Below are 26,744 nucleotides of genomic sequence, written 5' to 3'. Positions count from 1 at the left end.
AACCATTTAGTACAGTGACGAGTAATAACAGAAAGGCTGCATATATATTAGTTAAAATATTATATCATGTTAATGTAGTGAAAGCATAAGTATGTAAGGGAACATACACATACCTGACCAATCTTCTGTCCACGGAATTTGTACTGGACCTAGCTTGTAAATTGTGCACGCATTGTTAGAGTAAATTGGTTCAGTAATGTTAGATTTTGGCTTTAATATGAACTGAATGAAACCTATGGGTGTATTATTTGCGCCCGACACATGCAACATAAATGGAGAGCTACCTAGCGATTTTGTAGCTAGCATTCAAGATAACTAATTGTCCTCTGGTCTCATCATTTCAAGAAAAGAGGTTGGCTTGGCTGCAGCATTTTCACTTGGTTGCTGAGGCCTTGTCTGACCAATATCTGCATAGAACACTTGATCTTGTGTGTGCTCCATATTACTATTTTAGCCTTGGTAAGGGTGCACATAGCCCATATTGCTTGGTGGTCTACATGGATAATTGGGGTACCTATAATCTGTCTCATGTTGATAATAGCTGTGGTGGTAATGTAAATTTGAATAAGGTTGCTGTCTATGATATGGTGCATTTGACACTGGAGGTGATGGTGATGGTGTTGAAGATGAGGATGAGCTTTGTGAATGTTCTACCGAACTAGATGTTGTATTTTTAATGGCTTTTTTTACTAGATCTATTATAGCCTGTCTTAGATCTAAAATACGATCCTCTGGCACTTTTTTCATATATGGCACCAGACTTACAGCAAAATTGTAGTGGTCACAGCTAGCATGATGTAAGACACCTACAGCTTCCTGCATCGAATTTAACACACCACTTTCAAAAGAACTTAGTGATCTCCCTCCGCCACCTTGTCGCCTTCCTCTTGCAGTTACTTTCGTTGTAGTTTTGTTTGTGGAGGTAGTTGGCTGCACCGGAGACAACACATTAACACTACTAGTATTCGACGTGTCATCACTGGGTGTGTCAGATGTGCTTAATAACGATAAAGTACTGTTATCAAGTCCTTCTTCTGCATCATCATCCACAATTTGGACCACAGGTTCTGCAGGAATGTTATCTTGTGTCCTATGGAAGGACAAAGTTAGATAAGGATTTGAAGTTTCAACATTACATGTGTTCAGATATGTGTGTGTTGGGATATAGAGATAGCTAATGTAGGCGACTACTATTGTACACAAACGATAGGTTACTTACTCATCCAAATCCATAGTGGGTCTTAAGAATGCAAGTTCAGTAGTGTAGCTGTATTTTGTACGAGTTGATGCAGCAGAACCTCTTCTGCTCTCTTTCTTTTCTTCGAGGAGTTCCCTTCGAAAGTTGTCCTTAATGGACTTCCATCTTGTTTTCACTTGTTGTACTAGGGGCAAAGAAACACACACACACTATTAATATATGTTTTGTTTTCACAGGTTTCTTGCTACTGGCCATACATATGTGTCTTTACACTATCAGTTTCGTCTTGGAAGGACAACTATTCGACTAATTGTTTTGGACACATGCAGCATAATTTGGGAGATTTTGCAACCGGAATTTCTGAAGTTCCCTGATATGGCTGATTGGGAAAAGATTTGTCAGGACTTTTGGGTGAAAACCAATTTCCCTAATTGTGTGGGTGCTGTGGATGGCAAACACATCCGAATTGTGATGCCTCCAAATACTGGCAGTAAGTATTTTAATTACAAAAAATACTTCTCGATTGTGCTGCTAGCAGTAGCTGATGCCAACTACAGATTCAGCTATGTGGATGTGGGTGCGCAAGGAAGCAGCAGTGACTCCGGCATATTCCAGCACAGCCGTTTTGGGGTTAAATTACAAGAAGGAAACATCAACCTCCCTCCTCCTCGCCCCTGGCCACACACCAATGGACCAGATAGGCCACTGGTCTTCATTGGGGATGAGGCTTTTGCCCTGTCTAATCACTTGATGAGGCCTTTCCCACAGCGCAGTTTGAACCCTGAAAGGACTGTTTTTAATGTTCGCCTGAGTAAGGCAAGAAAAGTGGTGGAGTGTGCCTTTGGCATAATGGCTAATAAGTGGCGTATCTTCCACACCAGCATGATGATGGACACTGCAAATGCTGTAACAATTGTCAAGGCTGCATGTGTCCTACACAACTTCGTCAGGGACAAAGAGGGCATCAATGTGGATGAAGATGTTCCACCACCTCCACTGGAAGCACTAACAGCATCCACTAGAAGAGGCACAATATCTGCTACCACCCTCCGTGAACAGCTCACTTTATATTTAAATTCGCCTGAGAGCTGTGTGGAAACATTATAATGTTGTCACTTATGGGGTTTCAATTATGCCAAAAGAGCAGGTTGCTTAATATTATTTTCATTGTTTGTTATTAAACTTTTTTTTGTACGTTACACAGCCTTTTGGTTTGTTAGGGACATATGCAGACATGGAAACATGTAGGTCACAAGCAGTATCGATGTATGATGTTACATACTATATACATCCTCCAGGGTTTCAGACAATTAAACATCATCAATCGATTGCATGTATGTATGTATGTATGTATGTGACTCTATATATATATATATATATATATATATATATATATATATATATATATATATATATATATATATATACACACACAGTTTGATCTATCTACTAAGCAAAAAGGTACTCACTTTTAGTATCCTGAAGCTTGGGTGAAAGATTATTCCAAGTCAAACCAGCCTCCTCAAACAGTTCTTTGGTAATGTTGGACCATATTTGGTTAGCTAGCTGGTTCAGTTTGTGGTCTTTGTTTGTCTTGGTATACAAAACATCATGCGGCTGCACTTTTGCTATGACATCCTCGGTGGAAAACCACTTCTTCCTTGGCATTGTGGCATGTAATGGTCGCTACACACAGCCTGCAGCTCTGTGACACTTCCGTTCAGCCAGAAAGACATTAACAGGAAACTTGGCTGTGAGAATTGTGGGAATAACTAAGCCTTCTGGGTAGTTTCCGCGCAGTAAAAACGCACAAAAAACGCTATGCATAGCGATTTAACAGCGTTTACACAGCGCTTGTATACTTTACATTGAAGCGCAAACGCTCAGAAAATGCTGCATGTCCTGCGTTTGCGCTTTTGGAAAGCGCAAACGCTCCTGTGGAATTAAACACATAGAATCACATTAGCACAGCGTTTTGGAAAAACGCTAGCGCTTTCAAGTGCTCCATAAATGCGAATAAAAACGCCCTTGTGGGTTCTAGCCCTAAGGCCTCATACACACATCAGACTATAGTCTTTGGAAAATGAAAGATCACAGACCAATCTTACCACCCTTCATGTAGTATGAGAGCCATACTCTACACAGTCTTTTCTATGGAGCTGAACTCCACATCAGAAAAAAATCTTTGCAAGATGCTGCACACAAAGATGCTGTACACATGCAACAGATCAGTATCTGCAAAAGATCTGTTCCTGCAAAAGATCCATTCCTGCAAATTGCAATGATAGTCTATGAGATCTGTAGATCATCATACACACATGATTTAACTGACATTCATCTGCAGATCAGATCCACCAGGGTGGATTTTCAGATCTGCAGATGACTGCTTGATCTGTAGATGAATGTCAGTTAAATCATGTGTGTATGATGATCTGCAGATCTCATAGACTTTCATTGCAATTTGCAGGAATGTATTTTTGGCAGGAACAGATCTTTTGCAGATAGTGATCTTTTGTGTGTGTACAGCATCTGTGTGTGCAGCATCTTGCAAAGATTTTTTTCTGACGTGGAGTTCAGCTCCATAGAAAAGACTGTGTAGAGTATGGCTCTCATACTACATGAAGGGTGGTAAGATTGGTCTGTGATCTTTCATTTTCCAAAGACTATAGTCTGATGTGTGTATGCACCTTAACACATGGATATGTTTTGTTTTATACCATTCCATTGTTGCCCTGGCTTTATGTTTGGGGTCGTTGTCCTGCTGGAAGGTGAACCTCCTCCCCAGTCTCAAGTCTTTTGCAGACTCCAAGAGGTTTTCTTCTAAGATTGCCCTGTATTTGGCTCCATCCATCTTCCCATCAACTCTGACCAGCTTCCCTGTCCCTGCTGAAGAGAAACACCCCCAGAGCATGATGCTGCCACCACCATATTTGACATGGGGATGGTGTGTTTAGAGTGATGTGCAGTGTTAGTTTTCCGCCACACACGCCGCGCATGTTGGCCAAAAAGTTCCATTTTGGTCTCATCTGACCAGAGCACCTTCTTCCACATGTTTGCTGTGTGCCCCACATGGCTTGTGGCAAACTGCAAATGGGACTTCTTATACTTTTTTGTTAACAATGGCTTTCTTCTTGCCACTCTTCCATAAAGGCCAACTTTGTGCAGCGCACAACTAATAGTTGTCCTATGGACAGATTCCCCCACCTGAGCTGTAGATCTCTGCAGCTCGTCATCAGGCAATGTTTATGGGCAACTGACTGCATTCAGACCAAAGGGGGCTGTATAATTACGCACACCCCACTTTGCAGTTATTTATTTGTAAAAAAATTTTGGAATGATGTATGATTTTCGTTCCACTTCTCACGTGTACACCACTTTGTATTGGTCTTTCACGTGGAATTCCAATAAAATTGATTCATGTTTGTGGCACTAATATGACAAAATGTGGAAAATTTCAAGGGGGCTGAATACTTTTGCAAACCACTGTATACTATGTATGGTTTTATGTCCTTTTTTAAAGGTATTTCCTCATGATACGATCTTGGATGCAAGATTGAAGGAGAAATTGAGGAATAACCGCAACTGCTATATAAACATTGGTACCCAGGAGATGGCACAGAGAGAGCGACGTGCTCGCAGCTCCGGCTGCTTCTGAAGGAGGCTACTATAACACATTTTTGTGAAGGTTGCTGTTTACCATCAGCATTCAGGGAGATCTTATTCATTATTGATTTTAAATTAGTTTTATCGAATAAGTCCACAATTAACTATATTTTGATTACTCAAATATTGGTTCATGACTAATATGTTATTTATTGACTATTTATAGACTTAGTTAAACCTTTTTCTTTTGTGTGATAGTAAGTGACCGCCCTGTACTTTAAGGCTGCTTTCACAGTGGGACGTTACAGGCGCACATTAGAGCAGCCTGAAATGCAGCCCAAATCACAGCAATGAAAAATCAATGGGCTGTTCAGAATCAGAATCAGAATTTATTTTCGCCAAGTACAACGGTGAATTGTACCCGGAATTGGTTTTGGCGCATACAGGGTCATCAATGAAAATAAGAAACAAGAAGCAGCATACGGATAAGCATGGTACATCCATAGACAGGGGACAAGCATACATAGGACAACATTACAGCTTGTGCGTACAATTAAGCAGAGTACAGCATTGCATACAGATTAAGCATGGTACATACATAAAAACAATAACAAGCAAAAACAAAAGCAAAACAGAGAGCATTACAGCATACACGTACAGTTAACATAGTACAACATAGCAAAACATACACTGATAGCAGGAACAGAAAAGAGTGGGACTGGAGGAGCAGCCTGAGAGCTGATATGTGCGCTGCCATTTTCGGCACTGGACGCTACACAGCGACACGCTCCCAACTAGACAGGTGCTACCGATTGTCCGTGAAAGTAGAAAGAAGGCCGAGAAAGCTGAGGGGCATCATAATGGAGGCAGACAGCAGAATTCACGCGGACCAGGTTGCCCGAGGGGTAGCATTCCTGATTTCAAGTCTGCCCGGCTGGTAATGAGGGTGCAGACACAGTGGGGGCCCTGTGGGGCCAGGAGGCAACTTTGCTGGGCCGCAGTGGTGGTGGACGTTGGGCTGGGGGGTTTACCTTGGTGGTGGGAGGACACTGATGCTCAGATGCAGCAGCCAGCTCCACTGAGAGGGGGGCAGCATCACCTCCTCTGTGGCTGCGATGGGGCAGTAAGCAAAGGTAGTGGACCACAGTGCTCACGTTGCGTTACAATGTAACGCTGCACGTTCTATGAAAGTGCAGCATGCTGTGCGTTATTCGCGGTTTTGCACATGCTCAGAAATATAGTTTTTTGTGTGCAGGAGAGGAGGAGGGGAGAGTCCGCTATTTTGCCTAGCCACATGGCTAATTAATATTCACTGCACTGCAATGCCGGTTCTCTTCCTGCTAGCAATGATTCATATGAATCATTCTCTGCCTGCTAGCAATGATTCATATGAATCATTCTCTGCCTGCTAGCAATGAATCATATGAATCATTCTCGGCTCCCTGCTTGCTAGCAATGATTCATATGAATCATTGCCGTTTCTTTTGAACGAAAACGGCGCACCAAGAGCCGCATAACGCAGCTGTATGTAGCGTCCACCTTTAGCACCACCATGCGTTGCGTTAGGGGAACGTTATGCGACCTTAACGTCCCCTGCAGCGCAACGTCCCACTGTGTAAGTGCCCTAAAAATGTACATCATCACTGTCTCTGTACTGTAGTGTTAAACCCAGCCCCACACTGCACAAACAGCATATTTTGTAGCCACCTGTATTTTAAAAATGTCATGTCACCTCACCAGTCACATACTGTACACACATAGCGTTTTACATCACTGTTGAGTTTGCAGTTTTGCAGTTTTACATCACTGTTGAGTTTGCAGTCCATTGTTAGGCTCACACTGCACAAGCAGTGTTTTTTCACATTCACACATTAAAAAAGCCACTGTATAAAATACACACCTTGTTTTAAAAAACAAATTGTGGCTGTAAATATGCCATGAAGGTTCTCAAAGTTCGCTTGTCATAAAAGTCATTTGGGTCCGTGTTTCCTTCACAATGTTCGGGCATCACTAATGCTGATCTTTTAGCTTTAGCTCTTTCCCAAATTCTAAAGTTCATGTACCATGTGAGTGGTTGTCCTGAAGTTCTGTACTGGCTTCATCCAGTTTGGCCCCTTCTAATTGCATGCTACATAGTTGTCCAAAGCCTTGGAGCATTGGAAAGTGCTGAATATATTATGAGTTCTGGGTCACCATGAGCTTGCTGGTTAGTCTGTACCTCCTGAATATATTATGGAAGATGTGCTGAGGCAAGAGGAGGATATGGAGTGTCCATGAAGAGGAAATGCTGTCGGTTAGCAGTGGGAGAGGGTAACTGGATTGCTCAGATATATTCCTCTATCCAGGGGAGCAACAGAGGTTCATTTAAATGACTGGTGGAGAGGTCTAGTATTTAAAATTAAAACAAGCCTGAAAACTGCAAAATTGTGGATATGCTAAATTACGTTGGTAAAGTCTATTTAAAACACTGTGATAATTCCATCAACAAACTAGCAGTGTCAGAATTTCAAATCAGTAGATATCAAAGCTTGTCTTGTTTATATTGGTTTAATATGCTGCTTTTTGTTCCCCATGCTTTAACAAAACATATACAAAATAAGCCATGCTTCTGAAAGCAGGAATTCCTAGAATGTAACTTGAGGTCAACAGTGCAATGCTCAGGAGGTCATGAGAAAGATTGCAAAAAGGATACCATGCATCCTATTGAACTTTCTAACATAAACATCTATTATATTTTCTAACAACATCTTATAACTGTGTGAACACTAATAATAAATCATTTACTCAGTGTATTTATATAGTTACAAAATAGTACACACATGCAAATTTCATTATTCATTACGAGGCATTGGACTTCATTGGCTGCTTATTCAAACAAGATGATATATTTGGTAAAGCACTGCAGAAGTTGTCAGCACTGCATAAATACTAATAAATAATATTCTGTAGCAGTTAAACACTTTATAGTTATGTAGGGTAGGGTACTAGTAGACCCAAGCCCGTTTAAAAACAGGCTCTAGATCTGTCTCTCACCACCGCCACATGTCAGTGCACATGCACGCGCACCCGCTGCATGTGCGTGCACACCCGCTCGGCTAACTGGCCCCATCCTCCTGTCCCAATGGTCCGTGCTGCGCACATGCACAGTAGCAAGAAGCACGGACCCAAGGAGGCAAGGACACAGAGATAGGAGTACACAGGGACAGTTAGGTTTTATTAGGTAGGATGTGCATGCATCTAAAAAGCCAAGTTAGAATTTTTTTTTTATTTTCTGAAAAAAAGCAGCACACCCCACTCCCAAACGTTATTGACCCCATAAAAAAAAAACAAAAAAAAACCATACAGGTTGAGAGGCCACTGGCTAGTAGGGATGAGCAAAATCATTGTTGGCAGGTTTGTAAGAATCTTGCTAAATGGATTTGCGAAACTGACATTATAATGGCTCTAATCCATTTGCATTGCTTCAGTAGTGTGAGCATTGAATATGGCTTTGTTTCTAACACTTGTAGCACTGGTAATTCCAATATCTTCTCCGGAATGTATTCCTCCAATATCTTCACACAAAGGGCTTGATTCACTAACCGGCGCTAGAGCCCTAACACTCAGTGGGCGCAAGCCACGGCACTGTAACGATTTGTGTCAGCAAAGAACAGAATTCTGATTATTAGGTGATCTGCAGTATCACCTATAATGCAGCTATATACCTGATTATATGGTGATCTGCAGAATCACCTATAATACTGGTATATCAGAAGCTGATGTGACAACAAATAGCAATGTGTGATTGGTGCAACAGTAGTACTGAAAGGTTTGGCAATACCTCACCAGAGGAGCTGGTGGGTACTAACAGTACAGTGCCCCTCACCAGAGTCAAGGGCCCTCTGGTTAAAGTAGAGTGGTCAGACAGATCGGGTTCGGCAACAGACAGACAGATGCAGTACAAATTCGGAAGGCAGAGACAGGAAAATATAAGCAGGCAGAGTCGGCAGCAAGATCAGATGGGCAAAGGTACTGAATCACTGAGCAGAAGAGTAGTCAGAACGAGCCAGGGTCATGCACAAATAATAACACAGTAAAGTATAATCTTTAAGACTATCAAACAATTCCTATCTTGTGTGAAATCCCCGGTATCCTCCTGGATCAAAGCACACCGGAACTATCTAAGGGTCTGAGCGCTAACACCAAGTATTCCCAACAGCAGACGAGTTGCGAGTGATTCAGCTAGGCTTATGCAGCAGAGGAGACCCCTCTGGCATGCCCCCTCCTATCAGCCAATGAGGAGCGGCGAGCGTCTCCTCTGACGTCAGCCGACCGGCTGGTCAGTTGACGCGCCTCCTCCCCGCATAGAGGTCCTGTCTGTGCGCGCGCGCACGCAACAAAGCAACCCTATGTGCAACTGACAGACCCGTTCTCGGCGTTCTAGACACCCGAGGCACGGATACATTGCTAAACAGGGAGCTGAAGGCAGCTGCGGTGGTAGCGCTGTTCACCGCGGCTGCCTCTCCAACGTTTGTTACAGTACCCCCCCCCCACCCTTGAGGCGTGGACTCCGGACACGTCCTGCATGGCTTCTCAGGATGCAACTCATGAAACTTTTTCCTAAGTTCCTCAGCATGCATGCGATGACCCGGCACCCACTCTCTCCTCAGGCCCATACCCCTTCCAATGAACAAGGTACTGTGCCGAGTTACGCACCCACCGAGAATCCAAGATCCGCTCAATCTCATACTCAGGTTCCCCATTAATCATCTCAGAGGGAGGGGGGGGGGGAGAGGAATCCACATGCACAGCCGGTTTCAACAAAGACACATGGAATGACTTAACACCTCTCATACTGGGTGGTAGTGAAATGACATAAGTGACATTATTAATCTTTTTAGACACAGGGTATGGGCCTATAAATCTGGGACCCAATTTTGCTGATGGCTGTTTCAGCGCCAGATGTAGAAACCCATACCATGTCTCCGGGTACAAAGTCCCACTCTACAGATCGCTTTCTATCAGCCTGCTTCTTCTGGGTCTGGAAGGCCTTTTCCAGGTTCCTTTTGACCATGGTCCAAATCTCCTTAAAAGATCCCTGCCACTCCTCCAAAGCAGGGAAAGGAAAAGACACCACTGGCAATGGAGAGAATTTGGGAGATCTCCCCGTGACCACCTGAAAGGGAGAAAAGCCTGAAGAGGAACTTTTCAGGTTGGTATGCGCAAATTCGGCGAATGGCAAGAACTTTGCCCATTCTAACTGCGCGTCAGCCACATAGCATCTAAGGAACTGCTCTAGAGACTGATTAACCCTCTCAGTTTGCCAATTGGTCTGTGGGTGGTAGCCGGAGGAAAATGACAGGTTCATTCCAAGATGATGACAAAAGGCTCTCCAGAATTTGGACACAAACTGGACTCCCCTATCTGACACCACATTTTCTGGTATACCATGTAAGCGGAAAATGTGTTGAATGAAGAGATCCGCCAGTTCCTGGGCAGAGGGGAGTCCGTCCAGTGGGGTAAAGTGAGCCATTTTGCTGAACCTGTCGACTACCACCCATATGACTGTTTTTCCCTCGGACCGGGGGAGTTCGCCCACAAAGTCCATGGTCAAATGGGACCATGGTTCCTCAGGTACTGGCAAAGACTGAAGGGTGCCCGCAGGAGCCTGTCTGGATGGCTTATTCCTGGCACAAACTGTACAGTTTCTGACAAACTCCCTACAATCTAGGACCAGTGATGGCCACCACACACACCTAGACAGTAAATCCTGCGTTCTGGCCACCCCAGGATGCCCTGCATTATTATGTGCATGAAACAATTGTAAAATTTTCAGCCGCAAATGAAGTGGCACAAATAGAACTCCGCCATGTTTCCCCTCGGGAACATCCTGTTGATAGGGCCCCAAAGCAAGCGACCAATCCTCCCGGGTCTCGGTGGCTGCCACGACAACCTTTTCGGCAGTATGTTCTCGTGAATTGGTGGCTGTACTGTCTCAGGCTCAAAACATCTAGACAGGGCATCTGCTTTGACATTTTTACTCCCTGGCTTATACGTAATGATAAATCTGAATCTCAAAAAGAATAATGACCAGTGGGCCTGTCGAGGACTAAGCTTCTTGGCCCCTTCAATATATTCCAAGTTTTTGTGGTCAGTATAGACTGTAATCATATGCTCTGCCCCCTCGAGCCAATGACGCCATTCCTCAAACGCGAGTTTAATGGCTAACAGCTCTCGGTTACCGATATCGTAATTTCTCTCCGCGGGAGAGAATTTACGTGAGAAGAAAGCACATGGATGCAATCTGCCCTGGAAACCCTAGTGTTGAGACAGTACAGCCTCGACCCCAATCTCTGATGCGTCTACCTCAACTATAAAGGGACAAGTGACATCGACATGTCGCAAAATAGGGGTGGAGCAAAACAAGTTCTTCAGAGATGAAAAAGCAGAACGTGCTTCGGGTGACCAATTATAAGTGTCAGCTCCCTTTTTGGTGAGGTTAGTGAAAGGTGACACTACAGAAGAAAATCCCTTGATAAATTTTCTGTAATAATTGTCAAAGCCAAGAAATCTTTGGAGTGCCTTCAGCCCCATGGGCTGTGGCCATCATATAGGCAACCACTTGAAATGCAGGTGGGGAGCATTAGCACCTGACCCCACTCAGGTTTAAGAAGTCGCTCTCTGTAGATAGAAAGAAGGGGACAGTCCCCTCCACCCAAGGTGGACTATATACTGTGCAAATTTGGACAGAGGCGCCAGGCAGGTTAAAATGATCTAAAAACAACTAAAAAGGAGGAGTACAGGTGGACTTACCTCCTGAAATGATGGAAAATCGAGATTGTTCAAATCGCAAATAACAATTTTGCTTTTTGTATTATGATGGCAAGCTCTTAGGGTCGTGTTTTGTTTATTGTATATTGTTTATGGTTTGTATGCTTGATTTTTAGCTTGCACTCCTTGCCTGATGAAGTGGGTTATACCTGCGAAACGCGTTGCGGAGTGCCAAAATAAATTGTTATTTGTGATTTGAACAATCTTGATTGTCCATCATTTCAGGAGGTAAGTCCACCTGTACTACTCCTTTTTAGTTGTTTTTAGATCATTTTAACCTGCCTGGCGCAGGTCTGATCTATCTAAGGGTCTGAGCGCTAACACCAAGTATTTGCAACAGCAGACAAGTTGCGAGTGATTCAGCTAGGCTTATGAAGCAGAGGAGACCCCTCTGGCACGCCCCCTCCTATCAGCCAATGAGGAGCGGCAAGCGTCTCCTCTGACGTCAGCCGGCCGGCTGGTCAGCTGACGCGCCTCCTTCCCGCATAAAGGTCCTGCACGCGACAAAGCAACCCTATGTACAACTGACAGACCCGTCCTTGGCGTGCTAGACGCCCGAGGCACGGATACATTGCTAAACAGGGAGCTGGAGGCAGCTGCGGTGGTAGCGCTGTTCACAGCGGCTGCCTCTCCAAGGTTTGTTACAGGCACTAAGAAGTTTGCACCCACACATCACTGTCAGTCCTGCTCAGTGCCCGCGCATCACGGGTAATAGTGCGCGGTGCAACGTTATCATTGCACCCGCTGCCACTTAAATGTTGCACCTGGTGTGCCGAAAACGGCGCATCGGGTGCCCGTTAAGCAGCGCTTTGATGCGCTGTTTCTGGACTATTAACCACGTTGCGCACGCACTGAGCCGGGCTGGGCGCGAAGTAGCTCTGCACGGCCGTTAGTGCGCGCAGAGCTACTTATGGGGCACTTAAAGGCTTTTCACAGCGGCGCTAACACTTAGCGCCGCTTTGTGAATCAAGCCCAAAATGTACAGCTCTGAGCCTGAGCAGGCTGTAAAACAGACACCCTCAGCCCCTCCCATATCTAAACAACTACTGTAATTGTGATATAGATATTCCACCACTCCGTACATCAATATAAGAAATGATAAAGCAGGAAGTGCTACGATGTTACACCCTCTTTTCATTGGTAATCTCACCTCAAGGAGGAGCTCACCCTGTGGTAACAGTAAATAATGCACATAAAATCTCCTCAAGAGTCACCCCCCATCCCCCCAAAAAAAGAAAATATTGCAGCTTTACCTTTCTAAGGGTGAAACTGACCACACAGCAGGATGTTGAACACCTACACTTCACATCTAGCACACACCTCACTGACTCTATACTCAATGCGGGGCCTGCCAAATCTTTTAATTATGGAAATTCCGGTGGTTAAGTAGTGCATGCAATGTGTCACATGGCCGGAGGAAGAGTAGCCTCCATTCACTAAAGACTGATTGATGCTTCAAATGTGGATGGACAACATTCCATTACAGCCAGCTTATATTATAATGTTAACGTGTGCAGCCTGTATCGGTAAAACCTTTCACAGCTGTTGTCAAAGTAATATTATTTTTTGGGAGGGTTATGGGACCATCTTCATTCAAGTTGTTTGTTTTACAACTAACGTTTTTTTATGCCTTTGAGATTTTGGCCCATATGCAATTAACTTTTTCTCCTGAGTTATCTCCTAGAACATAATTTTCATATTTTCTTTAAAATAACTTTTCAGCATTTTACAATTAAAAAAAGTACTCAAACATTGGTGAAAAAGTACTATCAAAATTATTTAAGTATTTTCTTGCTTGCTGGTGGTGTAAATGGCATTTTATTGACAAGGTGTGAAAATACCAACTATGAGAAAACGTTAATTGCATATGGGCTATTTTCCTCCTGAGTCTTCTCCTAGGACATACATGTCAAATCTGGTCAACAGATTCATCAAATTTGGCTCACAAATGGTTTCCCCACTTTGCATCATGTTTGTGTGATGATTTGCTCAGCTGCCTGTGCAGGCAGGCAGCTTTTTGACCATTGTGTAGGTTTGCATGCTGCAGGACTCTGGAAAGAAGAGCTTCTGTCAGTTTTGCAGCTTGTGCTTGCTGAGGAATTTGCATACGTTGTCATGCAAATTGCCTGGCCACATTCATTGGAGGTGTGTACTATAAGTACTATGTCTTTCCCACAATGCTTCGCTGGTCATAAGGATTTTGTCCTATGTAACACTCCTGGTGGGGTGTCAGCCTTACTCTCTGTTTGAAGATCAGCTTAGAGTACTTCCTGAATCTGCGCTAGGCAGGTTTTCCCTAGTGCAGTTAGGATTGTTTATCTGTTTGTTTGTTCTGTTGCTGTTGTCCTGTGGTCAACAGGAAATGGTTCTGATCTCTGTTCTTGGAGTATAGCTGGTGCAGCGGTTGCTACCAGCTATCTCTTCTGTTCTGTCTCCTGGGATCGCGCTAGCCACTTTTCGCTAGCGCTGTGGATCCTTCTGTTCTGTCTCCTTGGATCGCGCTAGCCACTTTTCGCTAGTGCTGTGGATCCTTCTGTTCTGTCTCCTGGGATCGCGCTAGCCACTTTCCGCTAGTGCTGTGGATCCTATCTCTCGCTTGTCCCTGTTTTCGTGTGTCTGTCTTGTCTGCTACGCATGCTGGAGGCTCGGTGAGGTAACCGTTAAGCAAGCGCTCGCGTCCTCTGTTTCATGTTTGTCTGTTATGGTTAGTTAGGCGTGCTTGTCTCTATTGTGCTTATCACGTGGAGACCGCGCATAACCGCGTGCACTGTTGCGAATGAGTGCGGTGTTCGCGGTTAGCTAGCGTTTGTTATTTTCCGTATCTCCTCATTGTATTATTTGCTGTGCCTTTGCTAACCTCGTATTCTGTTCTGATCTGCCTTGTGTCACGTCTGGCGATCGCACCTCTCGCGATCGCCTTCCTGTTTCATATCTGCTGTTGTGTGTGCACTGTCGCGGGGTGGCGACTAGGTTGGCACACACACATACAACCTGTCCCTTTGCTCATTCTCATTCGCAATCGCCTCTCTTGCGATTGCATTCTGAGCTTCGTACAAATTCCTGTCTGGCATTTGTGGAGGTACAGAGGATTGGTTCCTCTGCACTCCCCAGCGCCATCTGCCGACAGGAATTTTCCCTCTACGGGTGCGTAGCACCTTTTGCTGGGTGCCTGCAAATATACGCTTGTGGAGGATTTCCGCCGTATCAGCGCACGCGTTGTGCGCTGATCACGGAGAAAGTTCCACAATCGTTACAGTTTGGCCCACTCTAGGCCACCAGGGAAGTTATATTGAAGGTGTAGCCCTTGATCATCAGGGAACCATATGGGGAGGGTGGGGGAAAGCACTAGACACCAGGGAACTGTATAGGGGAGGGAGGAGGTTCAGTAGACACCACAAAACTGTATCGGGGAGCCACTAGACATTAGGTAACTGTATAGGGAAAACTGTGTAGGGACTAGATTGTGAGCCCCTCTGAGGGACAGTTAGTGACAAGGCAATATATCCTCTGTACAGCGCTGCGTAATATGCCAGTGCTATAAAATTCTAAAAAGCAATAAATATAGGGAAGGAGGGAGCCACTAGACACCAGGACCCATATGCAATTAACTTTTTCTCCTGAGTTTTCTCTTAGGCGATAATTTTAAACTTGTCAATAAAATGCCTTTCAAGCTTACAGAAAACAAGAAAATACTCAAAATAATGTTGACAGTACCTTTCCACCTACTTTTTGGTACTTTTTTAGTTGAAAAGTCTTGTAAAGTTATTTTAGATCAAAAGATTAAAAAATATCTCCTAGGAGAAAACTCAGGTGAAAAAGTGAATTGCATATGGCCCCAGGATCCATATGAAATTCACTTTTTCCCCTGAGTTTTCTCCTAGGAGATAATTTTCATCTTATATTAAAAATAACTTTGCAGCCTTTTTTAATTGAAAAGGTACCAAAAAGTGTGTGGAAAAGCACTGTCAAAACTATTTTAAGTATTTTCTTGCTTTTTGGTGATTTAAAAGGCATTTTATTTACAAGTTTGAAAATATCACTTAGGAGAAAACTCAGGCAAAATGTTAATTGCATATGGGCCCAGGGCTCTGTATAGGGAAAGGAGGTGGCATCAGACACCAGGGAACTGTATAGGAGAGGGAGAGGAGGACCGCTAAACAGCAAAGGGAAAAAAGTGTACCTGAGACAAAATGAATGGCAGCTTCCTCCAGCCCCCTGAGCACTGTGGGCTCTGTCACCTTCCTCCTGGGCCACTCCGATCCTCCTCTGGCCAACCAGTTCTCTTTCTTCAGTTGGCCCAGTCGCATTGTACTGCCACTGGGAGTCTTCTCTGCACACTCCCGGGAGCCTTATGGGAGCTTGATGGGGGCACAAATGGGCCTATGTATTTCACAATGGAAACACAGCCAACACACAGTCTAACAATGCATGTGTACTTTTTAACCTTTTTGCTAAGCAAGGTCTGAAAATAAATAGTAGTGCACTCAACCAGGCTGATAACTAACATATAAAGAGTCCAAGAGACTGGATAGAAAGACACTCAGCAAAAATTAAGTAAAATAAAGTAATGTCAGCTCAAAACTCACACGAAGCCAGCAGATGCACACGACACCTCCAAAAAAAAGATATTTGGCTCCACATATCCATAGGGTCGGATTTCTGGAATGGCTGCATCCCAACCAGGCACCTGGATGAGAAATAGAGGTTACATATGAAAGAGAACGGATCAACACACAGGCACCACCTCCATACATGCTGCTATATTAAGTATAGCAAGCAGGGCCATGCAGAGGGTCCTTAAGCGGGAGGTGCTCAAATTTAACCCCCTCCCCCCCCAAAAAATGCACAGTACCAATCAACAAGTGGTGGGGAACCTTCCCCCAACCCCCTTGCCCTGCAGTGACATGTGAAGCTGAGGGACATGGAGCTTATGGGGGCAATAAAGAAGCCCCAGGTATGGGCATCTCATACATTTATGCATTGTTTAAGAACTCTTTAAAGTGAGTCCAGGGGCGTAGCAATAGGGGGTGCAGAGGTAGCGACCGCATCGGGGCCCTTGGGCCAGAGGGGCCCCGAAGTGTCCACCCTCTATCACAGTATTAGCTCTCTGTTGGTCCTGTGGTGGTAATAATCACTTCTATAGATGCTTTGAATAGTAGTAATCATTAACAAACTGTTCCCCATTCCCTTCTTGCACCTCTGACACTGTGGTTGTCCTTAGCAGGTTTTGGTGCGCCATATCAATTGTTATGTATAGAGTGCTTGGGGGGGCCCCATGTAAAACTTGCACCGGGGCCCACAGCTCCTTGGCTACGCCACTGAGTGAGTCTGAAGTGAAACAAAAACAAAAACAAATACTGATCTTAGGAGAGGGAAGGCTTTGGGTCCTATGGAGTGTTCCCATTCCTCCCACAGTCCCGCGTTCAATCGCTGTACTACCCCGTAAGCAGTCTCCGACTGATGGGTCACAGACTGTTCCCGTCAGAGGCTTTGGCAAGACTGCACATGCCCAAATGGGCAAGAATGCGTGCTCACGCTTGCCCAGTACGGAGCAGCCCGTTTTCAGCAGCACAGGGGCTCTTGAAGACTTCAGAAGCCTCCTGCAGCAGCGGAAGTGAGCAGTCTCCGACCCATCGGTCAGAGACTGCTTACAGGAATCCAGCGCTGGAACGTGGTGACCGTAGGAGGAGCGCGAAGGCTCTATAGGGCCCAAAGCCTTCCCTCTCCTTAAGTATCTGTTTTGGTTTTTTTTACTTCGCTTCAGACTCACTTTAAAATGGTGAGCTTAGGCTGTAATAAATAAATAAAAAGGGCATAACTTCTAAAGCACATAAAATAAAATGCAAAGAGGGAAATATTTACTACGTGTTCAATTTAAAGCGCTGCGTAATATGTTGGCGCTTTATAAATACAATAAATAAATAAAGGAAACCAGAGACAGCATAACCTAAAGATTTAATAATTACTTTCTCGAGGCTTTCTCCAGCCCCATAAGCACATGTGAGTCCCTCACCGTCCTCCCATTCAGCCGCAATCAGCCCAGGTAACTGGCTCAATCGCGTCAGTTGGGGTCTTCTACACAGGGAAGGGGAGGTCTGCGCATGAGCAGAAGACCCCGACTGATGCGACTGAGCTATTACATGCTGGGCTGATCACTGCTGAACGGCAGACCGCGGGAGGATGGCGTGAGACTCACACATCCTTGTGGGGCTGGAGAAAGCCCCAGCTACGTATCAAATCTTAAGGTTATGCAGCACACTGCGAGTGCTGCAGCTGGCTAATCTCTGCCTCCCCCTTTTAGCTGATGGCTTGTCCTGCTTCTCCTGCTCACTGCACGCTGGAGAAAACATTAGGGATGAAGAGAGGTGCTGGTGTGCGTGCAGCCACATGACCCCTAGTGGTCAGTGGACCCTGCCACTGTGGGTGACACAAAGGCTTGAGCACCCAGAGCACCCCCCTCTGCATGTGTCTGATAGCAAGCCTCCCAAAGCATCTTTAAAGTCCCACCGGGGCTGCCCATTGAATTCATCCTTTATCAGATCAATGGGAACTCTTCAGATTCCCATTGGTCTGCTAAGTGACCAATGGGGAGCCCTGGCAGAACCTTTAAAGGAGACTTTTTTGGAGCTTGCTACACTAAAGTATAGCAAGCTCTAACCACTTGAATGCCTCCCACTCCTGCTGTCCTTCTCCCTTCTCACACATATTGCACCCATCCATGTCAGCACCTACAGTACTATTCACACCACCCTGTCATGACGTCAAGTGGGTGCTCTAGGTACCAGCATAAGTGTGGGGGAAGGACAACAGAAGCCTGTAGCAGTCAGGTGGTCGGGGCTTGCGGTGGCTGGATAAGGATAATGGTTAAGGGCTCTGCCTCTGACACAGGAGACCAGGGTTCGAATCTCGGCTCTGCCTGTTCAGTAAGCCAGCACCTATTCAGTAGGAGACCCTGGGCAAGTCTCCCTAATACTGCTACTGCCTATAGAGCATGTCCTAGTGGCTGCAGCTCTGGCGCTTTGAGTCCGCCAGGAGAAAAGGGCAATATAAATGTTCCTTGTTTGTGTGTTAAAAGTCTCGCTGTGGCTTCCCATTGGTCCCTTAACAGTTAAATGGGAATCTGGAGGATTCATATACACATGTTCCTCATGGGTTTTAATGCAATTCAAAAGGGTTTTTGTTCTCAAACTTGAAAGTTTTTTACTTTTTTTTCCCATCCCTGCTACTCAAAGAATAGCCGAATGGTCAGATATGCAGGCTCACAAAAAACCTGTTCAGTGTTGATATATATAATTCCCTCAAGGTAGCCATACACTGGTCGATTGTCACCAGATCGACCAACAGATTGATCAGATTCGATCAGAGAGGGATCTAATGGCTGCTCATACACTACAAACACATTTTGAATAGATTTCAGCATGAAATTGATTCACAACCTGTGGAACTGCCGCTGCCACCTGCCTTGCGCCCCTGCTTCCCTGGCAAGCCGCAATACATTACCTGTCCACCGGCGTGATTCCCCGGGTCCCCGCAGTCTAATTTCTTTCAGCGTACTCCATCTTCTCTTCACTTCCTGTCCCGTTCTGTCACAAGCAGAAAGTTCAAACAGTAGAGCGCCCTCTACTGTTTGAACTTCACTTTCTCACAGGACGGGACAGGAAGTGCAGAGAAGATGCCGGAAAAAGTGAGAGACTGCAGGGACCCAGGGAGTCACGCCGGCCGGACAGGTGATGTATTGCTGTCGCTATGTGTTGGTCATCGCCGTATCGAACGCCGCTAACAACACGCTCCAGACCCGCCGGCGTTTGAGCAAAATTTTCCGCCTTGGCAGATCGATGGAATCGATCGATTTCGGATAGAAGTCGGTCGATCGGTCCACGTTTGCTTATCAATTTCACAGCAGATTCGATCACAGTGATTTAATCTGCTATCGGCGGGAAATCGTTTAGTGTATAGGCACCTTTAGAGCATTCCAGCACTCAGAGCATTCCATTACAGGAAAACACAGATAGGCTGCAAACAACATTGCTGAGACGTGGGTCCTCAGTAGAAGCTTAGTCCTAGTTTCATTAAAGTGAACCTTAAGTCAGAAAAAAAATGAGTTTTACTCACCTGGGGCTTCTACCAGCCCCCTGCAGCAGTCTTTTTTTTTTTTCTGGCTTAAGTGTCCCTTTTAACAAGAGACAGAGTTGAAGCACATATAGCATACACAGATTAGTAGATAGACCCAGGGTAAATGCTTCAACAATCTACTTTATGCAACAAGTGTCTAATGAAAAAGGAATATTTTACTTTTCATCTCTATAATACAAATAAACTTTACTGTAAGCTTACACATCAAAATAATGTGGATTTTATAAAGAAAAAATAGCACTCGTACAGAACAGAAAGCAAACAAACACAAACACTTCATGCTTTGAATGGCAATGAGTCCCTGACTTAATCGTGACTTGTGTGATGAATATCAGAATACTGCAATGCGCAGACGTGTGCAATCATCTGCAAACACTGACACAAAGTTACATATTTTTTCTTTCAAAAGTTTACAAAATCAGGACTTTAATAAGTCTGTAGCTCTTCGACGACATAGCATTAATGCAAAGAGCAAATGAAGGCACACTGTCAGATTTCTGAGGTATCCTAGTATGCTATGTTTTCATATATATATTTTTTTTCCATTTGTAAATTTTAATACCTTATGGTGATTAGCAACTGAACTGCAATTTGATAAGCCTCAAGTAAGCCTCTATAATAAAACCCCATTTGTCTCTGCGTCTCATGTCCGTGTGTGTGTCCCTGCATGCTACTGCGCATGTGCCGCAGGGACAGCCGTTGAACGGGAGCAGGAGAGGCAGGGGGCCGGGCGGCTGGCGCGCGCATGCACGGTGACTGTGGGGTGGTGGCAGCGGTCATGGGAGGATGAAAAGGAAGGAAGGGGAGGGGGGAGAGGTGGGCTTTAAATACAGATCTAGAGCCCATTTTTAAACGGGCTTAGGTCTACTAGTAAAATAATAAAAGACTATTTGTCTATACTTGAATAAAAATAAATATTAGTCCATGCCATGCACTGATGAATACCAACCTGTCTAAAACAGTCTGTAAAATTAACAAGCTGACACATCATTATATTCCAGCAGTTGTGGAGGTGTGGTTGGCTTTCAGGGACAACAAAGGGACAATTTTAATATTCAGCAGTGATGCACAGGGCCGGCCCTAGACTATTTGCCGCCTGAGGCAAAAAAAAAATTACTGCCAGATTGACTATTTCCATCATGTCTGATCTGATTTCCGGTCGATTTTCCATAGAAGTAAATGGAAAATTGATTGGAAAATCGATCGGAAATCATATTGGACATGTTGGAAATAATCGATCTGGCAGTAAATCATTGTGTGTACCAGGCATAACTGTAAAGAACACCCTTCTAATAGAAGGCAATGACTTGTTTTCCTTCATGCACAGATCATGCCTCTTGTCCTTTGTACAAGTCTAGTGACAAAACACTCATCTGCCAAACTTTTGTATTGCACTCTGATGTATTTATGCATGTTAATCAGGTCACCTCTGTCATCTCTTTTTCCAATCTAAATAAGCCCAGTTTGTCCAACTTTTCTAGGTAAGTGACACCTTCCATTGCTCAGATTAATTTAGTTGCCTGTTTTTTTACCTATTCCTTCCTATTTTGTGGTGCTCAAAACTATATCCCATACTCCAGATGTGGCCATACAAGTGATTTATACAGAGGGAGTAGTATACTAGCATCTTGAAATTTTATTTCCTGGTGTATGCATCCAATAATTGTATTTGCTTTCGCTACTGCTGCTTGGCATTGTATATGATTACCTAACTTTAATCAACCAGTATTCCTAAGTCCTTCTCCAAGTCTGATGTTCCCAGCTGTATGCCATTTATTTTATTGGGTGTTCTACTAATGGTAAGTCCAAGGTAATGACTTAACATTTATCAACATTACATTTCCTCTGCCCTGTGCTTTCCCGTATGGCCATGTTGTCAAGATACTGTTGTAATATTCCAGTTTACAAGACTGAGTCCCTGAGCGTCTAAAAGTTAGCCCTTTTAAAATAGTTTTAGTTGTCCCCTTGCCTACAACTCGGTTTAGTTGCAGGTTGAATGTTACCATATTATAGTTTGTGGCTGTATACTAGAATATGTTGTAGAGTACCATCAAGTCTACTTTTCTGAGGTCAGGATCTCAATGGCAAGCTTCAACATTGGAATGTGATTTCGAACTGTTTTATGTGGATATGTATGTAAACTGTTTTAAGTTATTTGGCGACCACACTTTATGAACTTTATGAGTGCTCTGAAATGCCACTTTTAATATGAATTATTATAAAAGAGAATTTTAATGTAGTCTGTGCTGGCTCTTTCTTGAAAGCCCCAATTCAGGCATGGTTTATATGTATTTATAGACCATGACTTTGAAGGAATTATACAAAAAATATTTAGGATAACACAACAATGTTTGGCAAAGACTGGAGCCTTTTTTGTGCATGTCCATGAATTTGTGTCTATGATTAAACTGTGAGCGGATTTTCACCCCTGACAAAACCCCAACTAGAGGAAACAAATAGGGTTTTTGTTTACACACTATGATTGACAATTATCTAATGTACCAGTGGCTATAGGTATATCATGTTATAACATATGAATAACCAAGTTAATTATATTTTTATGTCATACCTAGGTTTTCTACATAAAACCAAGTTTGCAGACTTGATACCTGTATATTTAAGGATCTGCGGCTAGCTACTGTTACGCATGCATTTGTAATATTTTTTTCTTTACATAGAAATCGGCTTATTATCATTTCTGGACATAGATTCTACATCCCAGGATAAGATCTAGTTAGATGTGTAAATACAGGTAAAATTGTTGTGCACCACCTGTGCATAGCAATTTTACTGTAGTTTTGAGAATGTAGGCCAATGAATCTAAAGTGAGCTATTTGAATGTGCATCTATAAAGGAACATTGGTAGCACAAGGCTTATTCAGTATCTCTATTGTATGCATACCATTATCCTAGTGATCCAGTACTGACTTAAGTGAAAGCTTCAAGCATTGTTATTCAGAAAGTTAGTGTTCTCAAGAACACACAACCAAGTTAAATGGATCCACCCCTTACTTCCCCAAGAAGTTCCAGCCTAGACCATGAAATATGCATTAGATTAAAAGCTTGTCTGTGAGTCCTTCCAAAGTGTTCTGTAAAGTGCTATGGGAAATGTGTTAGTCCTATATGAATAATAATTATACACAAATTATATTATATTCTTGGGTATAATTTATAAAGAAAGTAAATTCACTTTAGCCTTTGCAACAAATGTTTTCAGTTAATTGAAACAGTGCAGTAAACCTGACAGGACTGAATTAAGGAGAGCCTTCAGCCACTGAACCCCTTTGCCATGTAGCGATTCACTGCATCAGGTACACTGTTTCATATGCTATCTAATCAGCTAATGCATTGCTTTTAACTCAAACTCTGTAGTTATGTTGGAATGTTATAAAACCGTTCTTTGCATTCAAATGAAGCCAAATTCTTAATGAAAAACCAAAAGGATGTCTCAGTAATGACAAAAAACAGGTCAGGAAGATTTCTTAATTATTCAAGATAATCCCTGTGCAGTGCAGACAACAGAGAAGCCATAAATGAAATCAATATTGTGTGTGACCAGCCATTTCTTTCACAACAGAAGCAATTCTCTTATGTAGATTTTATGCAGGTTCTGACAGTAATTGTGTGATAGGATTTTCCAAGCCTCCTCATCCTCAAGAACCTGCTACAGCTCCTTAGGAGACCACATGTTTTTTTTTTTTTTTGCTTCTGCCTGTGTAAATATGAGGACTGACTGAAAAGTATTGAGGCTGATATTTTTTTATTTTTCAGAATTGTATGCAGCTGCGTCTGTGTCTTAGTTTCTAGTATTATTTACAATAAAGTTTTTTTTTAGCAATTTAAGACAAATTTGAGACTGTTTAGTGATGATGCTTTTAGTTTTTTACTCCTTCACTTGTGAAGATTTTCTTTCCATGTAACTGGTTTTTCTCAGCATTGGAAGTGCCCAGAAATCACGTGGCTCTAAATCCGGTCTAAATGGAGAAAATTCCAGTGTTTTCTCACCAATTTTAGCCAGTGCTGCCAATGAACAAAACCCACAAATGGCTGTGTATTTTTTCTTGATTTGCATTGAAACACGAATTGCACATCACAAACACAAGAAAAGCAGACCTGCCATCTAAATTTTATTTTAAAATTGAATTTTTAAATTTCGCAATTATGGTCACATGTAATTACGATTTCAAAATTACATTTATTTTATCAAAATTACGGTATGTGTAATTTAGTAATTTTAATTGAATCAATACTGTCAACTTTAGTGGTTAATAGCAAAGCCTCCATACATGTTATCATCACCAAAAGCAGTCAAAGACCTTGTTTTTAAGAAAACTGATTTTAAAAATTCAAAGGAAATGTTTTTAAAAGGATAACCATACCCACCCCACCTAAAAAAAGTTACAGACTCACCTAAGAAGACAGAAGAGTTTGGATCCTATAAAGCCTTCAGGTCCTCTCTTGGTCCTTTTGTTTCACTGCTGGATCACTGTTGCAGTGATCTGACTTTAATGTTGAGGAAGCATTTGGGTTTCCTCCGAAGGCTTTGGGAGTATTTGGGTTTCTGAGTACTGCTGAAGACGAGTGCCACTGTACTGCAAATGCATGAGCGTGGACAAGTGTGTGTGCAGTATGGAGCCGCTTGCCTCAGAGTAACCAATGACACAGCCAGTGGGAGATTTGAACTGGGGCCCGGTAGTGGAATGAGGAGACAGTGAGAGGATTGAGAAGGCTCTAAAGGATCCGGAACGTTCCCTCTTATGTTAGTATGTAACTTTTTTTTGGGTTGTATTTTATTTATTTTTCTAAATCTTTATGGAAATGGGTACTTTTCAACCCCTATACCCATTTCACCCGGGTGGTGGGTGGAAAATCTGGGGTCCCGTTGTTAAAAAACCCTAGGGCCTACACTCACAGGAGTGGGGGTTATTACCCCCACCTTCCTCCTGGGCACCGGAGGCAGGAGTCCCCCCATATAACACCAGCCGGCATGGGTGATAAGGGGTTAAGGGCACTTGGGACGGGGGAACCCCACACTATTTGTTTTCAAAAAATGTATAATGTGTATACAGAGTTTGAAACTACAGGGTGGGTCATTTATATGGATACATCTTAATAAAATGGGAATGGTTGGTGATATTAACTTCCTGTTTGTGGCACATTAGTATATGTGAGGGGGGAAACTTTTCAAAATGGGTGGGGACCATTGCGGCCAATTTGTAAGTCAGCCATTTTGAATCCAAATTTTGTTTTTTCATTAGGAAGAGGGTCATGTGCCACATCAAACTTATTGGGATTTTCACAAGAAAAACAATGGTGTGCTTGGTTTTAACGTAACTTTATTCTTTCATGAGTTATTTACAAGTTTCTGACCACTTATAAAATGTGTTCAATGTGCTGCCCATTGTGTTGGATTGTCAATGCAACCCTCTTCACACACTGATAGCAACAGAGCAGGAGAAATGCTAGCACAGGCTTCTAGTGTCCGTAGTTTCAGGTGCTGCACATCTCGTATCTTCACAGCATAGACAATTGCCTTCAGATGACCCCAAAGATAAAAGTCTAAGGAGGTCAGATTAGGAGACCTTGGGGGCCATTCAACTGGCCTACGATGACCAATTCACTTTCAGGAAACTGTTTATCTAGGAATGCTCGGACCTGACACCCATAATGTGGTGGTGCACCATCTTGCTGGAAAAACTCGGAACGTGCCAGGTTCAGTGCATAAAGAGGGAAACACATCATCATGTAGCAATTTTGCATATCCAGTGGCCGTGAGGTTTTCATTGATGAAGAATGGCCCCACTATTTTTGTACCCCATATACCACGACATACCATCATTTTTTTTGTTCCAACAGTCTTGGAGGGATCTATCCAATGTGGGTTAGCGTCAGACCAATAGCGATGGTTTTGTTTGTTAACTTCACCATTCACATAAAAGTTTGCCTCATCACTGAACAAAATCTTCTGCGGAAACTGAGGGTCCTTGTAACGATCGGTGTAACACAGAGAGGGTCTGATTACCGGTGAACTGCAGTATCACCGAGAATACAGAATATACTCGATTATTGGTGATCTGCAGTATCACCGATAATCAGATATATCTACTAACCTCTGGACACCTGAGATAACAAGTGAGTGTTAGGTGCACCAATAATACCTATGGTACTGCACCTCAGGAGAAGGTACAGGGACAGTAAGGAGTACTGCACAGAAGTATGTTCCTTCCAATGGCCTAGACTCTCCCGGGGGAGGAGCCAGGCTGAGTGGAGGAAGGACAGAGCGATAGTGACACCAAAGAGGGGGTGTCACTAACAGGTCTGGGAACTGCCTCTAACAGTAAGGCCAGTTCTCGTGGTCGGGCAAGCCAGGTCGTTAATACACAGACAGATAAAGTACAGATTCAGGAGACAGATACGTAATCCAAAAGACATGCAGGGTTCGGCAACCGGGTATCAGAATAACGAGGTACAGAGTCAGGAGGCAGATACAGAGTTCAGGAACGAGCAGAGTTTGGCAACAGGATATCAGAAATAGCAAGGTACAGAATCAGAGTTCAGAGGAATAGTCAGGCAGGCAAAAGGTCATAACAAATAATACAGATCAAATAATTCCTAACGCTAAGGTGTGAGGTCCTTGATCGTCAACACCTTTGGAAACTATGCTAGAACATAGATACAAACAAGGTCTGAGTGCTACCACGTTGTGATCGCAACGACAGACAACCAGAGAATGACCAGCACCCAGTATATATAGATCAGCGCTTTCCAGCACCTCCCCTAAGTGCTGGACCAATCAGCGGACCCTTTTCTGGCTGCCAGATAAGCTCTGCCTCTCCGGGCGCACGCGTGTCATTCTGAATCTAGGTGGACTACTGGTTCCAGCCACACCTGCCAAGTCTTGCAATGTCTCTGCAGAGCCGTGCGCGGGGTTGGCCGCACCGCTACCAGCACAAGCGGTGGCGGTCTCCCCGCGCTGGGACAAACTGTCAGTGCCAGATCC

This window comes from Hyperolius riggenbachi, chromosome 5 (genome assembly GCF_040937935.1).
Source record: "Hyperolius riggenbachi isolate aHypRig1 chromosome 5, aHypRig1.pri, whole genome shotgun sequence".
Taxonomy (NCBI): domain Eukaryota; kingdom Metazoa; phylum Chordata; class Amphibia; order Anura; family Hyperoliidae; genus Hyperolius; species Hyperolius riggenbachi.
The sequence above is the reverse complement of the archived record's forward strand: the minus strand, read 5'-3'. Positions refer to the sequence as shown.